The sequence below is a fragment of the Emydura macquarii genome, unplaced genomic scaffold (genome assembly GCF_026122565.2).
Source record: "Emydura macquarii macquarii isolate MOO-44397 ecotype Brisbane River unplaced genomic scaffold, CSIRO-AGI_Emac_v2 contig_1551, whole genome shotgun sequence".
NCBI classification, from domain to species: domain Eukaryota; kingdom Metazoa; phylum Chordata; order Testudines; family Chelidae; genus Emydura; species Emydura macquarii.
Window position 1 is genome coordinate 3,620,002 of NW_027131688.1, and position 23,519 is coordinate 3,643,520.

General features: G+C 42.6%; 1 pseudogene; it reads left to right on the plus strand.

The window, feature by feature from the left end:
- LOC137157758 (uncharacterized) overlaps nucleotides 1-23,519 on the plus strand; it is a 63,832-nt pseudogene that overhangs the window by 20,316 nt on the left and 19,997 nt on the right.

Genomic DNA, 23,519 nt, shown 5'->3' on the forward strand with positions numbered 1-23,519 from the left:
AGGTTTGCATTAGCCCTTTTGGCCACAGAGTCACATTGGGAGCTCATGTTCAGCTGGTTGTCCACCATGACCCCCAAATCTTTCTCAGTATCACTGCTTCCCAGGATACAGTCCCCCATCACATAAGTATGGTCTGCATTCTTTGTTCCTAGATGTATTTAGACATTTAGCCATATTAAAATGCATATTGTTTACTTGCACCCAGGTTACCGAGTGATCAGATCTCTTTGAATCAGTGACCTGCCTTTTCATTATTTACTACTTCCCCGATTTTTTTGTCATCTGCAAACTTTATCAGTGATGATTTAATGTCTTTTTCCAGGTCATGGATAAAAATGTTAAACAACAGGGCCAAGAACCAATCCCTGGAGGACACCACTAGAAACACACCAATTTAATGATGATTCCCCATTTACAATTGTATTTTGAGATCGATCAGTTTAATATGTTCCATATACATTTTGTATCAGTCTATTTTTTTAATCAAAATGTCATGTGGTTCCAAGTCAATTTCCTTGCAGAAATCTAAGTACAATATATTACATCAGTACTATTACCTGTATCAATTAAATTTTTAATCTCATAAAAAATCAAGTTAGTTTGACAGGATCTATCTTTCACAAGCCCATGTTGATTGGCATTAGTTACATCACTCCCCTTTAATTCGTTATTAATTGAGTCCTGTAGCAGCCTCTCCATTATCTTCTCTGGGATCAATGTCGGACTCATAGGCCTATAATTACGTGGGTCATCTAGTTTACTCTTTTTAAATTTCAGTGAGACTCAAGAACAGGGTAGTGGGTTGAATGGGCCAGTGGTCTGAAGCAGTATGGCAATTCCTGTCTTCCGAGAGAAAAAGAAATGCCATCCCTATGCTGCCACACACCTACTCCTGAACAAAATTCCCAAATCCTTGTAATCTCCATTATAGAATAATCTCCCCATGTGGACTATGATCCCGTCTTGTTTTATGTTTTGAAAACACACTAATGATCTGACAATATTTATTATCATCATATCCAGCCATGGTATTAAGCTGCCAATATGTTAATATGTATAGGCATATTTTAAAAACTTTAAAGAACTATTGCCGATGTTCAAACATTAGCAAATCATCTTTTATACAGCACGTTATTTGTTGTAAGTACCAAAAGATAAATCTAGATTAAGGAGCAGCTATATTTAATTTGTTTTACAAAGTTAAGTTTGGAAAAATGTGCAGTAAAGGTCCATCATTTTCACTGGCCTTTCCATAACTTTTAGCAAATACAAACTATTTGCAAAATCTTTTAAATATTTTGTTGTTTAGCTGCTTTAGAAAGCTTGCAGAATAGGATTTTGTTAGAAACACTCCTCAGTCTTGGGTGTCGAGATATAAATGGCTTAGCTACAAGGCTCAGACAGCAGTTTCAAAGTATTACCTTTCTAGCCTCACTGGGCTGTGTAGTCTCTTATAAATTTATTTTTTTAATCTGATACTGTAGCTTTCATATGATATCCTATTTGGTATTTTTTTTGCCTTATAAAAAGGAAAGGTTTTCTCATGCACCTGCAGGTGGCCAAAGGCCCTGCAGAAAACAATTCCAGACGTGATGTCTTTGAAGAAAGAAGAAAACATGGGATTTTGGACTCTGCAAAATCTAATTTTGTTTGCACTTACAGGAGCTCATGGAAATACAGTGGAGTAGGTTATGCTTCCACTAGATGGCAACCATTCTCCTTATATGTGTTCTCAGCAACCTTAAGCTCAAAGGTTTATAGGATTTCACCCTCCATGTAAAGCTACGTTACACTTGTGTTGAAAATGTAGCTATATTTATTATTAATAATAATATTTTTATATAGACCTCATCTATAGATCTCAAAGCATAAGGATGAGTAAGAATTCAGATAAAATAAGAACTGACCTAAACCTTGGTACAAACTGAATTTTTTGTTGAGGTTTGAAAAGCTGTGGTTATATCCTCCCCATTTTATTGCTTTGCTGCCTCTGGATATCCTGATATGGATTGTAAGACCCGAAAGAATCATCTAGTCCAACCTCCTCCATAACACAGACCATAGAACCTCATCCAGTAAGTTCTGTGTCAAGCTCATAACTTCTAAGAGATATGCTATAACTCTATCAGAATGATATCCAGTTTTGATTTAAGAATTTCAGGTAACAGTGACTCCACCACATCCCTAGGTAAGCTCTTAATTGGTTAATTACCCTCATGATTAAAAATGTGTACCTCATTTCTAGCCTGAATTCTCCTTGGTTCAGCTTGCAGCCATTATCTCTTGTTGTATCTTTGTCTGCTAGATTAAAGAGCTGTTTACTCTCATAAATCTTCTCACCATGTAGGTATTTGCAGAGCATGAACAGGTCACCTCTTAACCTTTTCTTTGTTAAACTAGCTTTTTTAGTCTCTCACTAGAAGGTATGTTTTTTCCAGACTTCAAATCATTCTTGTAGCCCTTTTCTGATCCCTTTCCAGTTTCTCAACATCCCTTTTCCAGTGTAGACACCAGAACTCTGCACACTATTCCAGAACTGGTCTCTCAAATGCCATATACTACATTCCTATTTCTAGTCAATGTTGCCCTGCTTATATATCCACAGTTCATGTTGAATCTCTTAGCCACTGCATCACATTGGCAGCTCACGTTCAGTTGGTATCCACTATGATATTTTCAGAGATGCTGCTTTCCAAACAGTCCCCCATTTTTTTTGACCCATAGAGAACTTCAATGTAGTTTGAAAGCTTGTCTCTTTCACCAAAAGAAGATAAAAGATATTACCTCATCCACTTTGTCCCCCCACTTTTCTGTCATTTGCAAACTTTATAAGCAATTATTTTATATTTTCTTTCAGATTGTTGTTTAAAGATATTGGATAGCATTGGACCAAGCCCCCTGGAAATACCTCCATTGGACAACTCCCAAATTTTGGGGAATCTCTCAATTAAGCAGTTTTAATCCGTTTAATATGGGCTACATTTTATCAGAATGGTCATGTGGCCAAACTTGTAATTGCATCAAATAAGTTTGATAAAACCTGTTTTTCATAAAATCATATTGATTGGCATTAAATATGTTACTATCCTTTACTGATTGCATCCTGAATCAGCCTTTCCATGGTTTGCCCTGGTTTCATGTTAACCACCCTACAGTTACCTGGATCATCCTGCTTACCCTTTAAAATATATCACACAATATTAGTTTTTCCCTGCCCCAAGCCCCCATCTAGCTCAGGAGTAGATAGGATTTTCACAGTGTTTCCATCTCAGTAAGAACTAGGATGTAATAGAGTGGACATCTCACTAGAAAGAGCCAAGTCTTGTGTAGTTTTGGGTTGGTTTTTTTTGACAAGTTTCTAGACCAAATGGTTTCAAATAAGCATCTGAAGTTTGGGATCTTTACCCATATTGAACCATTCCAAGGCTTCTCCCACTAACTGTTTCCCTTCTATTATACTCGTGGTTGCTTTGCCATGGGCCCAAGGCTAGCGGCATTAAGTACAAAGCATCTCCGTACCCACATAACCAGCTGCAAAGGGCAAGTGATTGGCATCTGACCTTCCCTATTAAATCCATTTGTAAAGAGCTGCTGTGCTCAGAATGACATTTATGGCACCGTCATAAAACTAGAGCACAATCCATCCCTATTCCCAAACCATGTCCAGGAACAGGGCCCCAGTGCAGTCACAATTGCAGGTAATAGCTGCTGCAGCTTCTTTGTGCCTCTTGCACAAAGTATTAGAGCCATCAGAGTCACATAACTCTGGGTGCTATGGTATAATATTTATTTGTGTTATCCTAGGCCCCACTTTGCTAGGTGCGGTACAAATCCAGAATGAAAAGATGGTCCCCGTTCCTCTGGTTGCTCTCTGTGTTGGCATCTGTGGGGCTGGTGTTGAGATGCCCCCTTCTGAGCAGGACGAGCTTCAAAAGTCCCTAGTGCAACACCCTGCCGCAGGGAGTGAATGATGCAGGAGGCCATGTGTGAGCCCTTTCCAGTAGGGCAAGTGTGAGAAATTGGCTAGAATCAGTATTAGTTATTTGCTCCTGGAAAGGGACTCATATAGGATCACAGGGACCTAATCAATTTTCCTTTTCGGTAGGCTCCCTGCCTTTACGACTGGAGATGCTCTATATCCAGCAGACTGCTAAGGAAGATTTACCTGAGTTCTGCTCGTGTGTAAATTGCTTATAATGGCCAGCAGAGACCAGAACCAAAGGGTCATGGCCAGAGAGTGGGAGGAGGCAGGTACAGAGAAATAGACTGCAAAGAGTGTCAGGAGCCAGAAATAGGGGGCAAGCAAGGCAAAGATGGAGCAAATGGAAAGGAAAGAGACCAAAAAGGGAAAATAAAGAGAAATACAGAGTGAAAGAGGGACAAAAGTTCATAGATATTAAGGCCAGACTATAGTGCTCATTTGGTCTGACCTCCTGCATCACACAGACCATAGAACTGTGACAGATTTGGAGCTGCTCTGTACTATTTATGAATAATGTGCGCTCTGTGGGTTGTAAGGATGTCTGGTGTATACAGAGTTAATTCAGTAAGCAGGTGTGGTGTTTTGTCACCCAGACTAATCAGGGGTTCAGTCACTATTTTGTAATCCTGGGAGTCTTGTGACTGTGCAGTTTTGGTCCAGAGCTCTGACCCCAGCAGCCTGCCTGCAGCCCACAAGCTTCACCCTGGCTTTGCCCAGCCTGATTACCCCTGACAGCCCTGAATTCACCCCCAAATCATCCTATTGCAGGGACCAGTCCCTCTCTCTGGGCCGTCACAGAGTAGGTGTTCAGTTCACTGCCTCTACAGAGACAATAAAACACTCCAACCGATCAGCTTTCTCGAAGCCCACAATTCCCTGAACTTACCCAGGACTGATGTTTTATAATAAGAGCAAAAAGAGTCTTGATTCTGTGATACCGAGTAACAGGGATAAAGGTAGAAATTAACCAAAACAAATACAAGTACAAATATGTGTCTAAAAGAGTAAAACTTCATCTAGCAAGATACAGTCTTTGTCCAAGATGGCTTGTGTCACCCACAGTTTCCTTTCCAGCTTTTATGGGCCAGCCTGCCCAGGCTCCATCACACGGTTCCTGTGTCTGCTAAAGTGAAGGATCAAGATGGAATCTCTGTCTGTGTTCCATATATCTCCAATGGGATCGCTTTGTTTTACAAGCCAGGAAGGCCTTCTGGGGATTCAGTCTCCTGTTTTTATCTGGGTGCCGGAGCCATCTTAATTCTCTGTCTCTCAGATTCAGGGTCAGGATAATCTCCTCTGGTTTAGCTCCATGGCTTTGTTTACTGCTCATATGTAAATTAAGGTAAACTCACGTTCCTTTGTTTAGGGCGGATTTGTTTATTGACTTTACCTAAGCTAGGCTGTCTGGTATAAAAGATGTTCTAGTAATGTTATACAGAGGGCATTCATAACTTCAGATATAACGTTAACACAGGCATTTTACAATTGTATTCAAATCAGTGCGGTTATTAGTTTTCATATGATATTTTACAGAATGCCGTGTGGATAAATATCATGACAATAGAGTGTTGGGTGTAGTGAGCTGGTTGGGTCTGATGGGAGACAGTGTATCCTATGCCAATGGGCATGTAGGGCTTTTAGGGTCACAGCAACGCTGTCAACACTTGCACCCAGCAGTGGGGGGAGGTGGATTCTGATAGACAAGCCCCTGCAAACACTTCTGGGATGAGGCAAAAGCCACTCACTTTGATCCTCTGGCTTTGCCCTCTCAAGGACCCCCCAGCCTGTCAGGGAAGACAGTACAAACACACTAGCAACATTTAAAAGCACACACTCTCCCTTTTTGGGGACAGAGACTATTGGTTGTCAGGCTGACACCTTGATCCACAAGTCTTTTTGTAGTCGCTGCTTCCCAGGAGAGAGTTTCTATATCCTGTAATCAGGGCCTACACACTTTTCTTCCTCGATTTAGAATCTTACATTTTGCTGTATTGAAAATGCATATTGTTTTGCTTACACCCAGCTTACTAAGCAATCCAGATCACTCTGAGTCAGTGACTTGCCCTCTTCATTATTTACCATTCCCCCTATCTTTGTGTCATCAGTAAACTTTGTCAGGGATGATTTTGTTTTCTTCTGGGTAATCGATAAAAACGTTAAATAGCATAGAGAATCAATCCCTCTGGGACCCCATTAGAAACACACCCTCTCAATGATGATTATCTGCTTACAATTACATTTCGAGACATAAGTTACCAGTTTTTAATCCACTTAATGTGTGCCATGTTAATTTTGCATCGTTCTAGTTTCTTAATCAACGTCATGAGGTACCAAGTCAAATGTCTCACAGAAATCTATTACATCAACACTATTATCTTCAAGCTTGACAGAAACTATATTCCGAAAACCCATTTTGTTTGCCATTAATAAAGAATTAAAAGAGGAAAATTGAGTCCCACATCAGCCACTCCATTACTTTGTCCACAGTTGATGTCAGGCTGTCAAGCCTGTGATTATTTGAGCCATCCAGTTTATCTATTTAATATATTGGCATAACATTTAGCTTTCTTCCAGTCTTCTTGAATTTCCCCAGTGTTCCAAGACTTATTAAAAATCAACATTAATGGTCCAAAGGGCTCCTCAGCCAGTTCTTTTAAAAGCTCTTGGATGCAAGCTATCTAGACCTGCTGATTTAAAAATGTCTGGCTTTAGCTGCTGCTGTTTATCACTCTCCTTAGTTACTAATGGAGTAGAAAGTATTTCATCATATGATATAAATACATCACCTGGCTCTTTCTCAAATATAGAACAGAAATATTAATTGAACACTTTTGCTTTTCTGCATTGTTACTAACAATTCTGTCATTTTTATCTAGTAAAAAACCAATACCATTTTTCCTGATACACTTAAAAAACCCGTCTCCTTATTGTCCTAAGTGCTACTGGTCGTAGCTTTCTCCTTGTGTCCTTTTGCTTTCCTTATCAGTGTGTAGCTTCTAATTTATCTTAATTGCTATCAATTTCCCCTTTTTTCCATTTGTTATGTATTGCTTTTCATTTTTTATCGCTGCTTTCACTTCCTCTCTAAGCAGGATCATCTTTTAACCAACGCAGCCTTCCTTTTTGATTGTGGGTTTTGGGGCATGTAGTAAAATGTTCTTAAACAGTTTCCAATTACAATTTACATTTTTCTGTTTAAATTCTTTCTCCTAGTGGATTTGTCTCATAACAGTCTTCAGCTTTGTGAAACTGGCCTCTTAAAACACCAAGCTTATTACTGTGTGTGTATATATATATATATTACTGTACTGTTGAGTCTTTATAATGTTTGCATATAAATGGATGAATCATGATCATTTTGTACCTAAGCTACAAGTAAGTTTTTGTTCTGTGATCAATTCTTCATCTGTCAAAATGCAGTCTTATACATAATTTTCCCATGTTGGATGCAATACGTCTTGAATTAGGAAATGGTCATCTACAACTTTTAGGCATTCGAAGGATGATTTAGTACTGGCAGCATGACGCCTCCAGCAGCGGTCACTCAGATTGAAATCCCCCATGATAGCAGTTTTTTTCCGTGTGTAAGGAGTCAGTTTTCCTGTTCTCAAATGTAATTTGGTGGTCTGTAGCAGAGCAACTAACACCCCACCTTGTGCTTTATTTGTGATGACATTGATCTATTAGCTTTCCAGATCATTTGCTTCCAGATTGCTAGTGACTCGGAAACAGGAAATGACATTTTTGACAGAGTGCCACTCCTCTTCGCTTTTGCCCTTTCACTGCTTCCTAGATGGTGCCTTGGTGTCTTGATTAATTTTGTCTTTATATTGATTTCGTATTTTTTTCACCCTCCCCTTGTTAGATTAATACCCTCTTGCCAGCCTATCCCATAGCAGACTGGTTACCTTTTTACTGAGATGGAAGCCATCGAAACTGGAGAGCTCTCTCTCACTATAGAAGATAGATCAATGCTCACCCTGTCTACCTTACACCACTTACCCAACCAGCAGTTTAGTTCCAGAATCTTTGCCTTTGGTCTCCTATTGCTCATGGGACAGGAAGGATCTCTGCCAAGATCACTTAGATGTTTCTCTCCTTCAGCACTGTGAAGTGGGAGATTTTCTTAATGTTTTGCCTCAGTTTCCCCTACATATTGCACAATTACCCAGGTGGTGGGACAAAAGTTTTGATCTTTGCAGAAACTCCTAGAGGACCAGGTGTGACTGCTGTCTAGCTGCCTGGGCCAGGACAAGGGCTGGACATTTTGAAACTTAACAACTGATAGCTGGGAGGCCCACTCTCTGCAAGAAGCCAGCCAGCTACGACAAGTTGGAGAACAAAGAGTTGAGGTGGAGACCAGGGAGGAAGACAACAATGGATGGAGGAGGGGCAACTGGATGTGACTGAGGGTGGGCTGTTGGAAGCACGACACTCTCTTTGGTTTGGGTCGTTGAGGAGAGAGCCAGCAGTCTGGGTGTGACCAAGGTGGATCTATCTGTAGCTTTCTGCTTTCTGTGCTAACAAAGTTAACAAACAAGAGAAGGGGATTAGAAGAGACTTTTTCTTCTGTTTTGTGCCATCCTGAGTACCATGATGGCAGGAAGAAGAGAATAGCTTCTTTCTTTCAGTCAAATGGAACTGGGACCAAGTAAGTTGAAATCCAAAATCAGTCCTGCTGCAATTGAGAGCAAAATGTCGCTTGGTCCTTCATTTGTATCACCACATACTGCAAACAAGGTCTGCTGAGCTGGGAAGCCACAGAAAATGTTGCTGTGCTAGTGCAGCATTTTAATTAAAAATCAGATTTTCCCCAGATGAGTATTAGTTTTTAAGGGATTAAACCTAACCTAACTCTAAGGAATGAGTCAGTGTTTTATCTCATTGTTCCCTAAGGTGCCATTGATGTGCTATAGATATAGCTGCCTGTGCATGAGGTCAGCTCTGCCCACTAATTAGACTTACAGAGTCATTTATCTTCCCAGAGCAAAACGAAACAGATGTTTGTTACCAAACTGCAATTGTCTCAGTGGCGACAACAGATAAGCACCTGCTGCAGAGTAACAAATAAACTCCAGTATTGTATGTTTTCCTAGTGTGAAATGAATTGCTAAGCAATTCTGCCCCTCCATCTGCTGCATATGTCATGAAACCCAAGCCTGATTGCAGGGAAGATTGCATTCATGTTCAATGGCAAGTTGGCAATGGATGGGTTGAATATAGAACATTAAGGGAACCAAAGAGTAAAAGAGAACTGACTAGAAGAAATATGGTCATCTTATAATAGGCTAGTGCAGACTTGGCTGGAGTATCAAACAGGTTGACACAGTCTCATGCTTCATGGTGTCCTGTAAGCAAATCAGTTTTGTCTCCTTCACCCACATGCAGCATTGTACAACTGAAATGGTGGGTTATTGAAGTGGAGGCAGTTGCTTTCCAAGTTGCCCATTGCTTCTTCAAGCACGATTTAATACACACACACAAAATGAATGGATTGGACACATGGTTTCCTTCCCTGGGAGCTGATCCTCCATGCCCCTTCAGGCATAACTTCCTTGCATATTGTTAAGCAGCAGATTTATGATGCTTGTAGTGAGGGGGCATGGCACATGATTTATGAGGAGAGGCTGAGGGAACTGGGCTTATTTAGTCTGCAGAAGAGAAGAGTGAGGGAGGGGCCTTGATAGCAGATTTCAACTACCTGAAGGGACGTTCCAGGGAGGATGGAGCTAGGCTGTTTTCAGTGGTAGTAGATGACAGAACTAGGAGCAGTGGTCTCAAGTTGCAGTGGGGGAGGTCTAGGTTGGACATTAGGAAAATGTTTTTCACTAGGAGGGTGGTGAAGCACTGGAATGGGTTACCTGGAGAGGTGGTAGAATCTCCATCCTTAGAGGTTTTTAAGGTGCGGCTTGACAAAGCCCTGGCTGGGATGATTTAATAACACTTTGTGATTATGAGACCTCAGCCCTTTTTCCCAGGATGATGAGATGATATTTTACAGTGTCACAATCCATCCCAAAGTCTCATAACAAATTATGCAAAATAACCTGAGTGTTTAAAAATTCCTGTGGCTCCTCACTGTAGCTCACCCTCGTCATAGTTGCATCTGCAAGTGCTGCTGTTAATGTTGGCCTTAGTCTCCTTACTATTTTCCATCTCTCTTTGCCTCTTCTTTGTGTACGAGGCAAGAGGGACAGGTGTGTGGGCTCCGGCGCTGCCTGAGGATGATTTACTTGCTCTTCCTGCTACCAAAAATGGCGACAGAGCAGATCTCTTTGTTTAGCTTTTATGCAAATACTTTGCTCAGGGGTGTTATAATGAGTGCAATTTTTTGAAAAGCTGCTGAGAATTTGAAAGTCTACATTAATTTTTGCAGCAAAATTAATTTCCTAGATGTATTATTGTATTATAGTAGCACCTAGAGGTTCCATCTGTGTTACCCATTATGCTAGGTGATGAACAAATATACAGAAAAGGCCCTTCCCCAAAGAACTTGCAGCCTAGCTGAGTCAGACAAAAGAAACATAATTGCCCCTTTTCACAGATGGGGAACTCTGGCACAGAAAGATGAAGTGACTTGTGTAAGGTCACACAGAGCTGGGAACTGAACCACCATTTCCTAGCGCTCAGGCTGGTGTCTTAACCACAAGCCCAGTGTTTTTCTCTGTTATGAGTTATGGAAAGTATGTGAAGGTGAATGGAATTGATATTGATATTTTCACGTATTTATATTTTTATGATTGGTGTAGTCAGGACTATTAGCTGGGTTTTTAAAATCTCAGCGCTGTAAAATACTTAGTTATGAGGACTCTTTAAATATTTACAATCTCTTCCTTTTAATAGTGAAACATTGATCCAGAAAAGGCTTGGCCTTTCATTACTTTTGGAAAAAGATCATTTGTATGTAAACTGCATAACAATGATATTTATCAGGTTATCTAAAATGACCGCTACTGGAATGTTGTGTCCAGTTCTGGTGTCCACAATTCAAGATGGATGTTGATAGATTGCAGAGGGTTCCGAGAAGAGCCACAAAAACGATTAAGAGATTAGAAAACATGCCATATAGTGATAGACTCAAGGAGCTCAATCTATTTAGCTTAACAAAGAGAAGGTTAAGGGGTGACCTGATCACAGTCTATAGGTACTGAGATGGATAACAGAGGGCACGTCAGTCCAACAAACAAAGGTATAACAAGATCAGATGGCTGGAAGTTGAAGTTAGACCAATTCTGACTAGAAATAAGGCATACATTTTTAACAGAGAGCGTGTGAGGGAGTATACAAACTCTACACTGGAGAGGGAGGGGTTAAAGAGCAGCTATGGGCTCAGGCCAACCCACTGTACTCACAAGCAGGCCCCGTGCTACCTGGGGAGTAAGGGGGACATTTGCCCCCAAGTGACCTTCAAGGTGCCCCAAAGTATTGTCACCAAGGCCAAAATCTCTACAGACTGATCCAGTGTTAAGCAGTGGAACAGCAGCTAGTTGGAGAGTCTTCATCTGTTTTATAGCAATGACAAATCACAGCAACATACTGTCACATTAGCCACATTTTAGTTAAAAAATCCTGAAATCCAAGGTTTTCCAGGGGGCGTAACTAGCCCCTGGACTCCTGGAAGGCTGTTTGTTTTTTAAATAGCGATGTTCCACAGGCACAAAATACCCACTTGCTTCCCCGGTAGTGAGACCCTAGCACCAGCCCTGCCTGTGAGGTGCATCAGGCCTGGAGGAAGGGTCTTAAAAGAGGGTGAGGCCCTCGCAGTGGAGAGCAGCCCTGGGAGGATATGGAGACGTTGTCCTCAGCACCTGGAGAGGACAAAGGCTGCTTAGTGATCACGGCCAGTCAGAGCCTCCTGAGCGGAAGGTGTGCCTGACCTTGAGTGATTTGCCGGAAGGCACTGAGCTGCATGACTGGCTGACAGGCACTCTGTGCCAGAAAGGAGGCAGGCTGCGGGCTTCCATTAGTTAGCTTGTTTGCTTTCCTTTGACACTTTTGGGAGCTGTGACTGCAGATGGTCCAAGCCCCATTAGGGGAAGGTGGGCAGATCTCCAGCAATTTCCTGAAGATAGCTCACCTGAGGACACTAGGCCAGCCTGCAGCTTGACAGAGGCTTCCTGAAGCAAGGGTGGCCTGTGGCACTGTTGGAACTGTCTTGTTTTTTCCTTTCCTCTGTTTCTTCTCAAACCCTGGAAGGAGGTGAGTTCCAGCAGCACCTCACTGAAGGCCTGGGTTTCCATCCCTGGAACTCTATGGTAAACTGCCTGGGTGGGATGATGTGGAGCTGAGTGAGTACCAAACCCTGTCACACCCCAAGCAGGTGTCATGCCAAGACTAGGCCCATGACAGAGGATAATTAGCCACTGGAACAACTTAACTAAGGGTGCAGGTGCATTCTCCATCATGGGAAATTTTAAATCAAGACTGGAGGCTTTTCTAAAAGGGATGCTTTAGTTCAAACAGCAATTAAGCAGCAGTCCTATCTCCTGTGCTATGCAGGAGATTAACTAGATGATCACAGTGGTCCCTTCTGGCCTTAGAATATATATCTGAGAGTTCAGGAAAGGTGCCTGTGCTGTGTGATTAAGAAGCACTTCAGCATGAGCGTATTTTTGCAATAGCTACGTAAAGGACAGGCCTGCGTGTCTATGTGAGATCTCTGGAATAACTGTTTGAGGGTTAGGTTCATGTTGTTTACCATTAGTAATGATTCTGAATTTTGTTTATTGTCGTATCTGTTGTTTTTATTACCATGATAGAAATTATATAGTAAGAAAAATGGGCACTGCCTCTTTAAAAAAGGGTGGGGCATAGCGAGTGAGCACTTGGGAGTGGGGTTGGAGTGTGATCAGGGTGTGTGCTGGTGCTGACAGAGGAGGCTGACCTGCAGCTGGGCACTGGGGAGATCTTGATTTGCAAGAAGCCCCTCAAGAAAAAGGTTTCGATTCCCAAAATAAACACACTTCTCCTTAGAAAGCTGAGTCTTGTGATGGAGGCTGTACCATATCCATACTGGACAGGATGTGTCAGACCTGCCCACATGTTCAGCGGGTCATAGTCTCCTGCTCTGATGTCTCGCTAGGTAAAAGACAGCCTATTCCAGTGGAACATCTCCTACCCAGGCCCTGTGTTCCTGGAGCAGATGGACATGAGCTGTGCTGCACAAAACTCAGAACCAGTTTTCAGTGATTCTTATGAACATGTTTTTGGTTTTGACTTGAGTGGGTTAACACCTACTGAGAACCTCATCTGAAAGACTGCAGAATGAGAGAGAAGGCAGGGTGGGCCTTAAAACCAGAACTTAACTGACGACTGCCCTTGCAGGTGGGTGCTGACCCAGATTGTCTGGCACCCTCCTCTCTGCATCTCTCTCCTGCATCACAGGTGAGCTAAAGATTTTTGTGTGTGGATGGGAGTTGAGTTAGGGATAACACTCAAGTTATAATGCGAGCTAACTGTGCTGTGAAAATACACCCTTAAAATGCTCTGGTTTTCACAGGTGCTGAACCCTCACAGCTCCCATTGACTACGGATGGAATGTTCCCAGTAGCCAAGCGAGGTTAGGTGACCGCCAGTGGTACTTCCAAAAGTGCCAAAATAAATAATTCAATGTCTTAAATATTGTTAGTGATGGAGAATCCACCATGACACTTGGTAAGTTGTTCCAGTGCTTAATTATTCTCACCATTAGAACTGTACGCCTTATTTCCAGTCTGAATTTATCTAGCTTCAACTTCCAGCCATTGGGTCATAGTAATACCTTTCTCTGCTAGACTGAAGAGCCCATATTCATTTTTTTTCCCTATGTACATGCTTACAGACTGTAATCATGTCATCACTTAACCTTTCTCTTTGTTTAAGCTAAATAGATTGAGCTCTTTGAATCTATCACTAGAAGGCAGGTTTTCTAATCCTTTCATCATTCTTGTAGCTCTTCTCTGAACCCTCTTCAGTTTATCAATACTCTTCTTGAATTGAGGGGAACCAGAACTAGATGCAGTATTCCAGCAGCAGTCGCACCAGTGCCAAATACAGATGTAAAATAATCTCTCTACTCTCTGCATCCTGGAATCACATTAGCTGTCTTGGCCACAGTCACTAGGAGCTCATGTTCAGCTGATTATCCACTGTGACTCCCAACATGTTGTTACAGTAACTGCTTCCCAGAACAGAGTCCCTCACGCTCTAAGTGTGACCTACAGTCTTTGTTCTTTAGGCCTGGTCTATACTTACGGGGAAATTGAGCGGCAGTTAATGGGAGTTACGCAAGCTGTGTGGAGCTTACATCAACTTCCTTAATCCTCTTCTGCACGCCGTCTCCACTATGCTGCGCCGACGGGAAATGCGTACCCGTCAATGCAGTGCTATGCTTTTTTTGGAGGTTGTTTTATTGAATCGACTTCTGGATCGATTGAGCGGGTCTTCACTTCAAATTTGTCGCCGTCAGTGAAGACATACCCTGAGATGTACACGTTTACATTTAGCTGTGTTAAAACGCTCTAAGCTGGGAAACCCTGGCATCTAGTGAGCTTAGCACATAGAGCAAAAGCACCGCTAGCTGCTCTCCTTTGGAAATGCAAATAAAGTGAATGCTCCAGAACGGTACAAATGTAATAGCCTTGGAGACTTGAAGGGCCCTTCCTATCCACAGACCCGTACGGCAGGGCATAGCATAAACTTCCCTATGATGCCCTGGATCCTCAGTAGGCATTCAGGACTCTAGGTACACCATGACATCTTCTCCATCCCCTCCCCCCATAGCTCTACTCCTGCACTATGGTTCCACTCCCCAATTGGAGGGAAAGTGGCCTGGGACGTTTTCTTCCCCCTTCCCCCCCCAGTGAGCATCAGGACCAGCCATGTCCCCCAGTACTTCCCCCAGCAGCAGGGATGTAGCTACTTGGGTATGGGGGTGCGCCTGCTGAACTCTTCTCCTCTTGCCACACACAGAGTCCTCTGCTGGCTGGTGTTGGCAGGACCCCAGATCAGTGGGTCAGGGAGTTATCGTTCCAGTGAGATGTCTGAGTTGGTGCTTACAGGAATTATTAATATTAATAACTTCATATATTATTAATATGGGAAACAACCAAATACTAATTTAACCATAAATTCATTTGTTAAATCCAAAGGCCAAATGGCATTTATACAATTGCTCTAAACATGCCTAAAAAGCCTAAATAATAAGCAATTTACTACACCCAAACAGTAACAAAACACTTACAAGTATTTGATCAAGATACGTACAAATGGGCTAACCTGAGGGGTGTTTTGGCTCCAGCATGCTCAAGCAGGTATTAGCAATGAACCTTTTAAGAGTTCACATTTTATACCCTTTAACAAACAAGTGATTTCACTTTCAGTTACCGACTTCAACTAGAAACCAATTGGAGACAATTCACCCTTATTTCCAGTCTTACTCCAGACAAGATTTACAACCACTTTTCTCCCCAAGGCCTTTCCTCCCCTCTTTCTTGCTGTCCAACAGTTTTCGTATTGCACCTGGGTTCACACAGGCATTAACACTGGTGTGTGGGTTGGGATGGGCCATGTTGGCTCATTTTAAGACAGATTCTCTTTGGCTGAGTGAAAACCATCTGCAGTCACCCTTCTTGGTCAGAGATCTTCTTTTTAGAAACTTCCTTTTATCTCATTTGTTTTTCTTTGAACCAGATATCCTCCTTACTTTATTCCTTCTATCCTTATCACTTACAATTTTCAAGGCCTTCTATTTGCTAGTCACGGTGTGTGTGTGTGTGTGTGTGTGTGTGTGTGTGTGAGGGGAATGACGACAGTACGTTAGGAAGCTTGAACACCTTCTCAGTGGGAGAAGATTTTGGGGTCACCTGCCAAAGGAAAGTACAAACCTGGGCAAGATTTAAACTAAATGTGAAGGGCTCAGGCACCCATATGCCCGTGAACCTCATACTCATCAGCACAGGCTGCTATTAAATTGTATTGAATTGGATAGCTTAAATATTTGGTGACATTAACAAACCCTAAATGAAACAAAGTGATTACACCCTGCACAGAAATCATATTGGCTTTAGAAACCATATGAAATGTACTTTGGAGCTGGAAAGGCAATGTCAGCCCTCTCAGATTGATAGGTCGTTCCGTGATGCTTTCTGCTTTCTATTTTTGTCTTCTCATAATGGTGAGGGAATTTGATGAAACAGCCCCTCAGAATCTTTATCCTGTGCTAATGCTTGCTCCTAACACAACACAAATTATGGAACCATTAGCAGAAGAGATGTTCTCTAGCTGCACATTATCCACTGGTGAACACTTAAAACAATTCAAAAACAATTGTTTTCATTTTTCTTTTTGCACATGGTTCTGCAAGTTGCTTGGATCTTTGTCCAACATGCTGCCTGCTGCTGCTGTTTGTACTGCAGGCATGTTTAGAGGCCCTGATCAAATTTGGGGTTCCATTTGTGCGAGGCGTTGTGCAAACATCTATTGAGAAACCATCCCTGCCCTAAACAGCTTATTGTCTAAATAGGCAAAGGGTAGCTGAAGCGTGCGGAGGGGAAATGATTGCCCACAGATACTCAGCAGAACCAGGATTTAAGATCCAGGTTTCTCGACTCCCTCTGCAGTGCCCTGTCCACTAGGCCTTGCTGAATTTTAGGTCTAATTTCCTTTCAGTTGTGACACCAGTGAGAGATCCGTTTGGCTGTTAGGGATGGAAGACTCATCTGGCAGACCAGTCCATGCTGTAGTTATATTTAAACTGTGGAACTAATACAACAATTCCAAATTGCTGTCTGATCATCGTAAAGTTTTTAAAAACCTTGCATTTCAAATTTAAGTCGAAAGAGGAAACTTCATTTATTTGAAATAAATGCTGACGTTGCTCATTTTAGCCCTAGTCTTGCAAACACTTATGCAGGTGTTTAACTTCAAGCTCGTGAGTAATCTCCACAACTTTATCCAACTATCCATCCTAATGTTATCAGTGAATGTCTCTGTAGCTCAGTTTATTTGACTGAATCGTGGTTATGTTTTACGTACTGTCTATTATTGCATAAAATTGATTGATTTGCAGTTTATCCCATATTAAAAAAAACAAACAAACCATTTAAATGGACATTTAAAAATAAATTCTAGACATTTTCCTGTTTGTCATTGTGTGAAATAGGAAAAACAACACAATCTGCAAGCAGTTAGTGATCCTTAACAGCCATAACAACACCGTAATTGACAGAGAAATGAGCCTAAAAGCCATCCCCAACAAAAAGGTTTGAGCAATTATGATCATCCTGCTAAAGTGACAGAACACTCATTCTGTTTTAATAGGAAAAACTCAGTTCCCTCAGGTTTGTCCCATTAAATTGACTTTCCTGATTAGCCAGGGCGGGTTGAAATGATATTGCATTTGTATAATTCCTAGATCACATACCTTTGGATTTTTTATGTTCCTATTTCATCTCTTTTATGCATATAGGCGCTGGTGTTGGCGTCTGTGAATCCCATTGTAAGTGCCTGACTCGTCCCATGCATTGTCTAGGGAGCCTGGGTGCCTAACTTGTAGCTGTGGATTCCACGGTGCAGCAGGGTGTTTGAAAGTTAGGAGTTACCAAGCTGGACATTGCGATGCATAAATCCTTCTGTGGATTTAGCCCCTTGCCCTTTAGCTAACAATTTTTCCTCTGAAAGATTTTGTTCTTGAGTTTCCTCAAGCAGCGGTTAGAAGAACAGAGATTTTTTTTGTAAAGTTTGACGTAACCTAAACCTTCAGTGTGGGGTACAACCCGGAGAGCTGTGACAAATGGGTGTAGGAACGAGACCTCGTTGCTGTGGCATTAAGAAATCCTTCATGCCTGTGAGTCATCACACCATTTGCGACATGGCTCAGTAAACATACGGTGTTGTGCTAGTATATCATCATGGGTATTGATCAGTGGACACACTGGGCATCTCACCACCACAGTGACAAGGTTGCTTTCCATCAGTCCGGGAGATAACTCTTGGCTTAGAGCTCACACAGGTGGAATAATGAGGTTGACAAAGCGATCGGCCTCTCAGAAGAAATACAGGAAATGCTCTAAAACCAGCTGCTAAATAATCAGAAGGGGGAAGGCTGTTGAGAAAGCTGCAAGCCACTACTCACCTTCACAAGTAATTGCCAGTGACCCATGTTTAGTACAGACATATTTTAAAAGCCCTGGTAATTGCATTGTGTGTGTGTGTGTGTGTAGGTGGTTTTTACTTCCCCATCTTCCCTCTTCTCAGCTCTTTAATCTCTGCTCCTCATTGGCATTTCTAGCAGAGCGGGTATCCAGAGCGTGAGTTCTTCAGGTCAGAGAACGTGTGTGTAAAGTGTCCTGAGCACCAATTCTGATAAGTGAATAACAATACATTAATGCCTGTTTCCCACCTCTCCCCCACACAAGAGGGATGTTTCTTCACTTAAGACTTACAGTGTGGCTGCTTATTGAGCATTGTTGGTGGGAGAGAGGAGCAGGCCACAGCGTGTGTGTCTGTGTGTGTGCACTCTGTTGCTAAGCTATACAATCTAAGTGTCTATATAGCCCCACCTCCACAGTTGGTGAGTGCCCTGTCAAGCATGTAAAAATAGAAATAACAGTATGTCTCTCTCTTTCTTCTTCCCCAAGCCTGTCACACAAAGAGCTTGATACATCTTGGGGCTTTTCATTTGGCCTCTTCTGGTGTGGTGAAGTAATAAGTGAGGGAAAGTGCAGGAGAAAAGCTGAGTTTTGCATTTAGATCTGAAAGTGGTGAGTTCGGTTGCTGCCCTCATTTCTTGCTGCAGCGAGGTCCATAATCTGGGTCCAGCGCTTGTGAGAATTCTGTCTCCTGCGCTCACCAGCCACTTGCTGTTGGGCAGTAGTCTCTTGGTTCCCGTATATTGTAGCAGTTTTGGGAGATTACAGCCGTGGAGGGGAGAACTGATTTCTTTGGTAGCAAGGGAAACTCCCATGAAGGGCTTTTGAATATCAAGGTGGAGACCTTGAACTGGAGGCTGTGGTCAGCAGGAAGCCAGTGCAGAGAGCAGGGCACTGAAGCTGAGAGTTCACACTGACTTCAGTTACTCGGCAGCTGGGCTGCTGGATTTTATACAAGTTGGAGCTTTATTTCAGAGTGTTTGATTCTAAGGCCAGGAGGGACCACTGTGATCATCTAGCCTGGGCTCCGGTATGACCTGTAGCCTGGGCTTGGGTGTTTTAGTCATTTGAATGGGGTTATAGGCTCGCCAGTTGATCTGACCAGAAGATAATGAGGTTCCTGTCCCCGAACCAGGCTCCAGAAGAGTTTATAGGGACCCCGGGGTGCCCGACAGGAAGGTTCACAGTGATAGCCAAAATTTGTATAAGTTTATAAGCTTTTATTAAGATAACATAAAACGATAGACAAATGACTGATTAAAAGAAAATGAATAATCAAATGGATAATACAGTCTTAATTTAGACACTCATGTGATATATATATTTCTACGGTATGTTTTGGATTAACATACTCACACCCTTCCCGGATGACCTGGTTGAGAGAGATGTCCGGTTCCTCAACTCTTGCGTAGAGGGATGAAGTAGGCAATGCTCGAGGGCGAAGAGCTATAAGGCTAAGACTAACACTACACATAATACTAAGTATAAATGAAGAACAAAATCTTAACACTAACTAGGAGAAGCTTCAAGAAGGGGTAGCTGACAATATATTGCCCCAATTAACACGATTTGCCCCTTCTTATACCCTAAGCAATATGGGTCCTCCTTCTAAGTCCAAACTTGGATTCGTCACCCCTAAATTATTAGGGTACACTTATTCTATAAGCTGGCAGGTTCGTGCATATTAATGACATATCCTCATCCTTTCCAGATGGTTCGTTTATCTTACCTTTGTTATTTCTGGCCTTTTTATGGGTTCTGTGGTGTACCTGTGAAGTTTACTTGGTGCATAACCTGTGACAGCCCCTCCTGTTTTGATGCCTCCTGACTTATCTAGGATAAAGGTTATAACCATATATGTCTTATCCTTTAACTCATCATTACTTATCTGGGCCAAAGGTCCCAAACATATGTATGCTAACTGCTTAGCTTTCATACAGGATGTGGCCTGTAGGGTACCTTGCATTACAGCTGAAATACTTTAATATAATAAATAACTCTATTATAATAAAACAACATACTTAACTCTATAAGGAAAGATATATATATATGCATGCAAGCAAGCAGGCTAGTCCTATAGGTTACAAACCCAGGCCATAGGACTTCACCAAAATCGTTCCTTTTGAACTAGAGAATATCTTTTAAAAATCCAATCTTGCTTTTAAAAATTGCCAGTGCTGAAGACTCCACCACTAGCCTAGGTAAGTTGTTTCAATGGTTAATTACCATTGCTGTTAAAAATGTACATGTTATTTCTAGTCTGAATTTGTCTAGCTTCAACTTCCAGCCATTGGCTGTATTATACATTTCCCTGCTAGACTAAAGAGCTCATTATTAAATATTATTCCCCAAGTAGATACTGATAGACTGTGATCAAGTCACCTCTAAACCTTCTCTTTGTTAAGCTAAATAGATTGAGGTCCTTAAATCTGTCATTGTAAGGCATGTTTTCTAATCCTTTGATCATTCTTACGGCTCTGCTCTGCACCCACTCCAATTTATCAACATCCTTCTTGAATTGTTCACACCAGAACAGAACACCGTATTCCAGCCACAGTTGCACCAGTACCTCTACTCCTACCTGAGATTCCCCTGATTATACGTCCAAAGATCACATTAGCCCTTTAATTAGCCCATAATACTTTGCAGTAATTGAGCTTGGACATCACAGATTGACAAATCACTGTGCAAGGCCTGCGTGGAATAGGGTGGGGTTGCAATTTTATGGCTAATGGCAGGCAAAATCACCATGGCTGTTTGGGCATCCCATAGCATTAAATCCAAAACACCTTAAGGCTGTGGATGATTTCACAGTCTGAGGGCAGGTACCCTCTGTTGGGATGGCGCTGAATCACTATATAGTATCACAATAGACAGGTTTGGTGAGCCTGAGTGCCAGAGGATTCTGGGAGCAGGGCCTCGTAGCACTAGACCGGAAAATCACTGAAAAGGCCAAACTTGCACTTGGCATCAACATGTGTCACAAGTGTTTGTCCAGACCCTGTGTGAGCAGCTATGCTGATGTGGTCACGGTCAGCCAGTGGCCAGTTCGCCTGATGTGTACATGTGGAGGCGTGTAATGGTGAATCTGCGGCTAGCTGACCTGGTCAACTGACCCTATAGGATGATGTGACATCAGGTGCCTAGAGGGGAGTAGTTTATGGAAAGTGCATGTCAGCCAATCCCTGCAGCCCCCTCCCAAATTAGAAATTAATTGGAATACGTCAGATAATTCGCTGGCAAAGCGTATTTTGGGGACGTGACTTCACTAAGAAGGGGGTATAAGTACATGGTATCTAGCTTTCTATCAGATATCCAAGAGGGCTGGTGATACTGTGGGACAGAAGAGGGATGTGAGACCAGAGGGCCTCCGGGTAACCTAGACCCTGCTCCAAGGGACCACAGATCAGAGGGCTTTGGGGTAGCCAAGACCCCACTATGAGGAACTCAGAAAATAGACCAAGGACCTGAGGGAATCTAAAGAAGGAAGAGACAGTCTTCACCTAGGAGTGGTAGCTATCCTGCTTTGCTTACCAATCAGGATACTGTGTGGGGCCAGCATAGCCACTGAGGGTTTATGCTTGGGAAATTGAGGCTTACTAAAGAGAGGTACCCTCCGCCCTGTCACAAATTTAGCACTGGCTGGGCGGCCAGAGAGCGGCAGCTGCTGTCCAGGCTCTGAAGGCAGCACTGCCGCCAGCAGCAGCAGCAGCAGAGATATAAGGGTGGCCTGGTATATGGGGTATTACCACCACCCTTACTTTTGCACTGCTGCTGGTGGTGGTGCTGCCTTCAGAGCTGGGCAATTGGCCAACAGCCACTGCTCTCTGGCCACCCAGCTCTGAAGGCAAGAAAACAAAGAACCGCTAAGTTAAAGAAATTTGTCCCACTAAGTCACATCAAGTAATTTGGGCAAAAACATTTTCAACTTCAAAATGCTGCACAGAACAACAGATCGTTCTGTACCTGGTAAATGACACTCTTCCTACAGCTTGACTCTTATGTCTGCTCTATCTGGGTGGTTTAATACAGTGCCATGAGAAAGGATCGTTTATAGATCGGCTTGCCTTCCTGCTAGTCTGTTATTGCAGAGTTACTATTTTAAAACACATAGGATGAAGATTTATTTTACCCGCTTTGTTTTTATATTTGTAATTTTTTAAAAAGGAGGAGGTAAGTAATCTAAAACAGAAGTACACTCTTACAAACGTTCCCGTACAAGAGGAGGGACACTGCATCACCTACTGCAGGAATTTCCACTATCCCTAGCTGTGGAGTTGGGAGTCTCAAGAGATTAAGGGTTAAAAACATATTCCCGCTAACCAGTCAAACAGAATACAGAACACACAGCCGTTTGCTTTGTTAGGGCTCTGTTATAATTGTTCGCAATCAGTTAGCAAATTCTATGTTAGCTAAAAAATAAAAAGCAAAAATAAAAATAGATAAGTGGAGAAACCATGGCATAAGGGATATCAATTTTGGACTTGGACCTACATTGTCTGCTATTAAACAGTCTTTACAAAAATAATAATTTCATTAGGCTAATCAGTATTGCACCAATTGATTCCAGGGCTTAGTCTGAAGAAATTATCTTAGTTAGGAATTAATTTATAGGGTAGTTCCTTTTGTGCAAACCTATAAATTCTACCTTTAACATTACACATCTGCGATGTCTGTCTCAGAATCGGCAAGAAAACATGCTTTATCTCTCACCACACGTGCTCTGTATAGCCAACAGGAGTCTGCCATATGCTTAAAAAACATTAATTAAGGGTTAGATTGTCCCAGAAAGGCATCTATCTGCCCAGGGTGTGTGCCCCAGAGGAAGTGCAGGCCCTTCCTGAGCTCTTCAGCATCTTTTAGCATTGTCCAGCCTGCTCCCATGGTCAACCCTCTCCCCACCCCTTTGGGACAGTGCGCATCCCTGGGGCACATGATGGAAGCAGCTCACTCCTACGTTCCCCTGAGTGCAGGGCCTGTTATTGTCTCTGTCCCTTGCAAAGGGAACTGTCGTGTATTAGTCCTTGGCAGTTCACCCCTCTTAAGAGCTGCCTGGGGACTGGATGTTGTTGGATTAAATATTGACCCTCGGACATTAGTGCAACGTGATGCACAGAAGGAAGATGCTGTTTTTAAATGGCATCAGATTGTGAAATGAAACACAGTGGGTGAGAAAACTCAGCGGGTCGCTCCCCCAACCCCCAGCGGCAAGGTTCTTCCTCCACAGTGTGAGCCGCTTTGCAGAAGAGCCGGCAGCTCCCTCAGCTTCTGCCGCATCTGCACTTGCTGCTGCTGCGGCGGCTCGTGTTGCCTGGCGCTTGGCCTGTGACTTGAAGGGGGGCTCTGCACTGTCTCGGGGGGCTGCATTTTACCAGAGCCCACGGCCATCCTGCTGTCCTCTAGCCCCT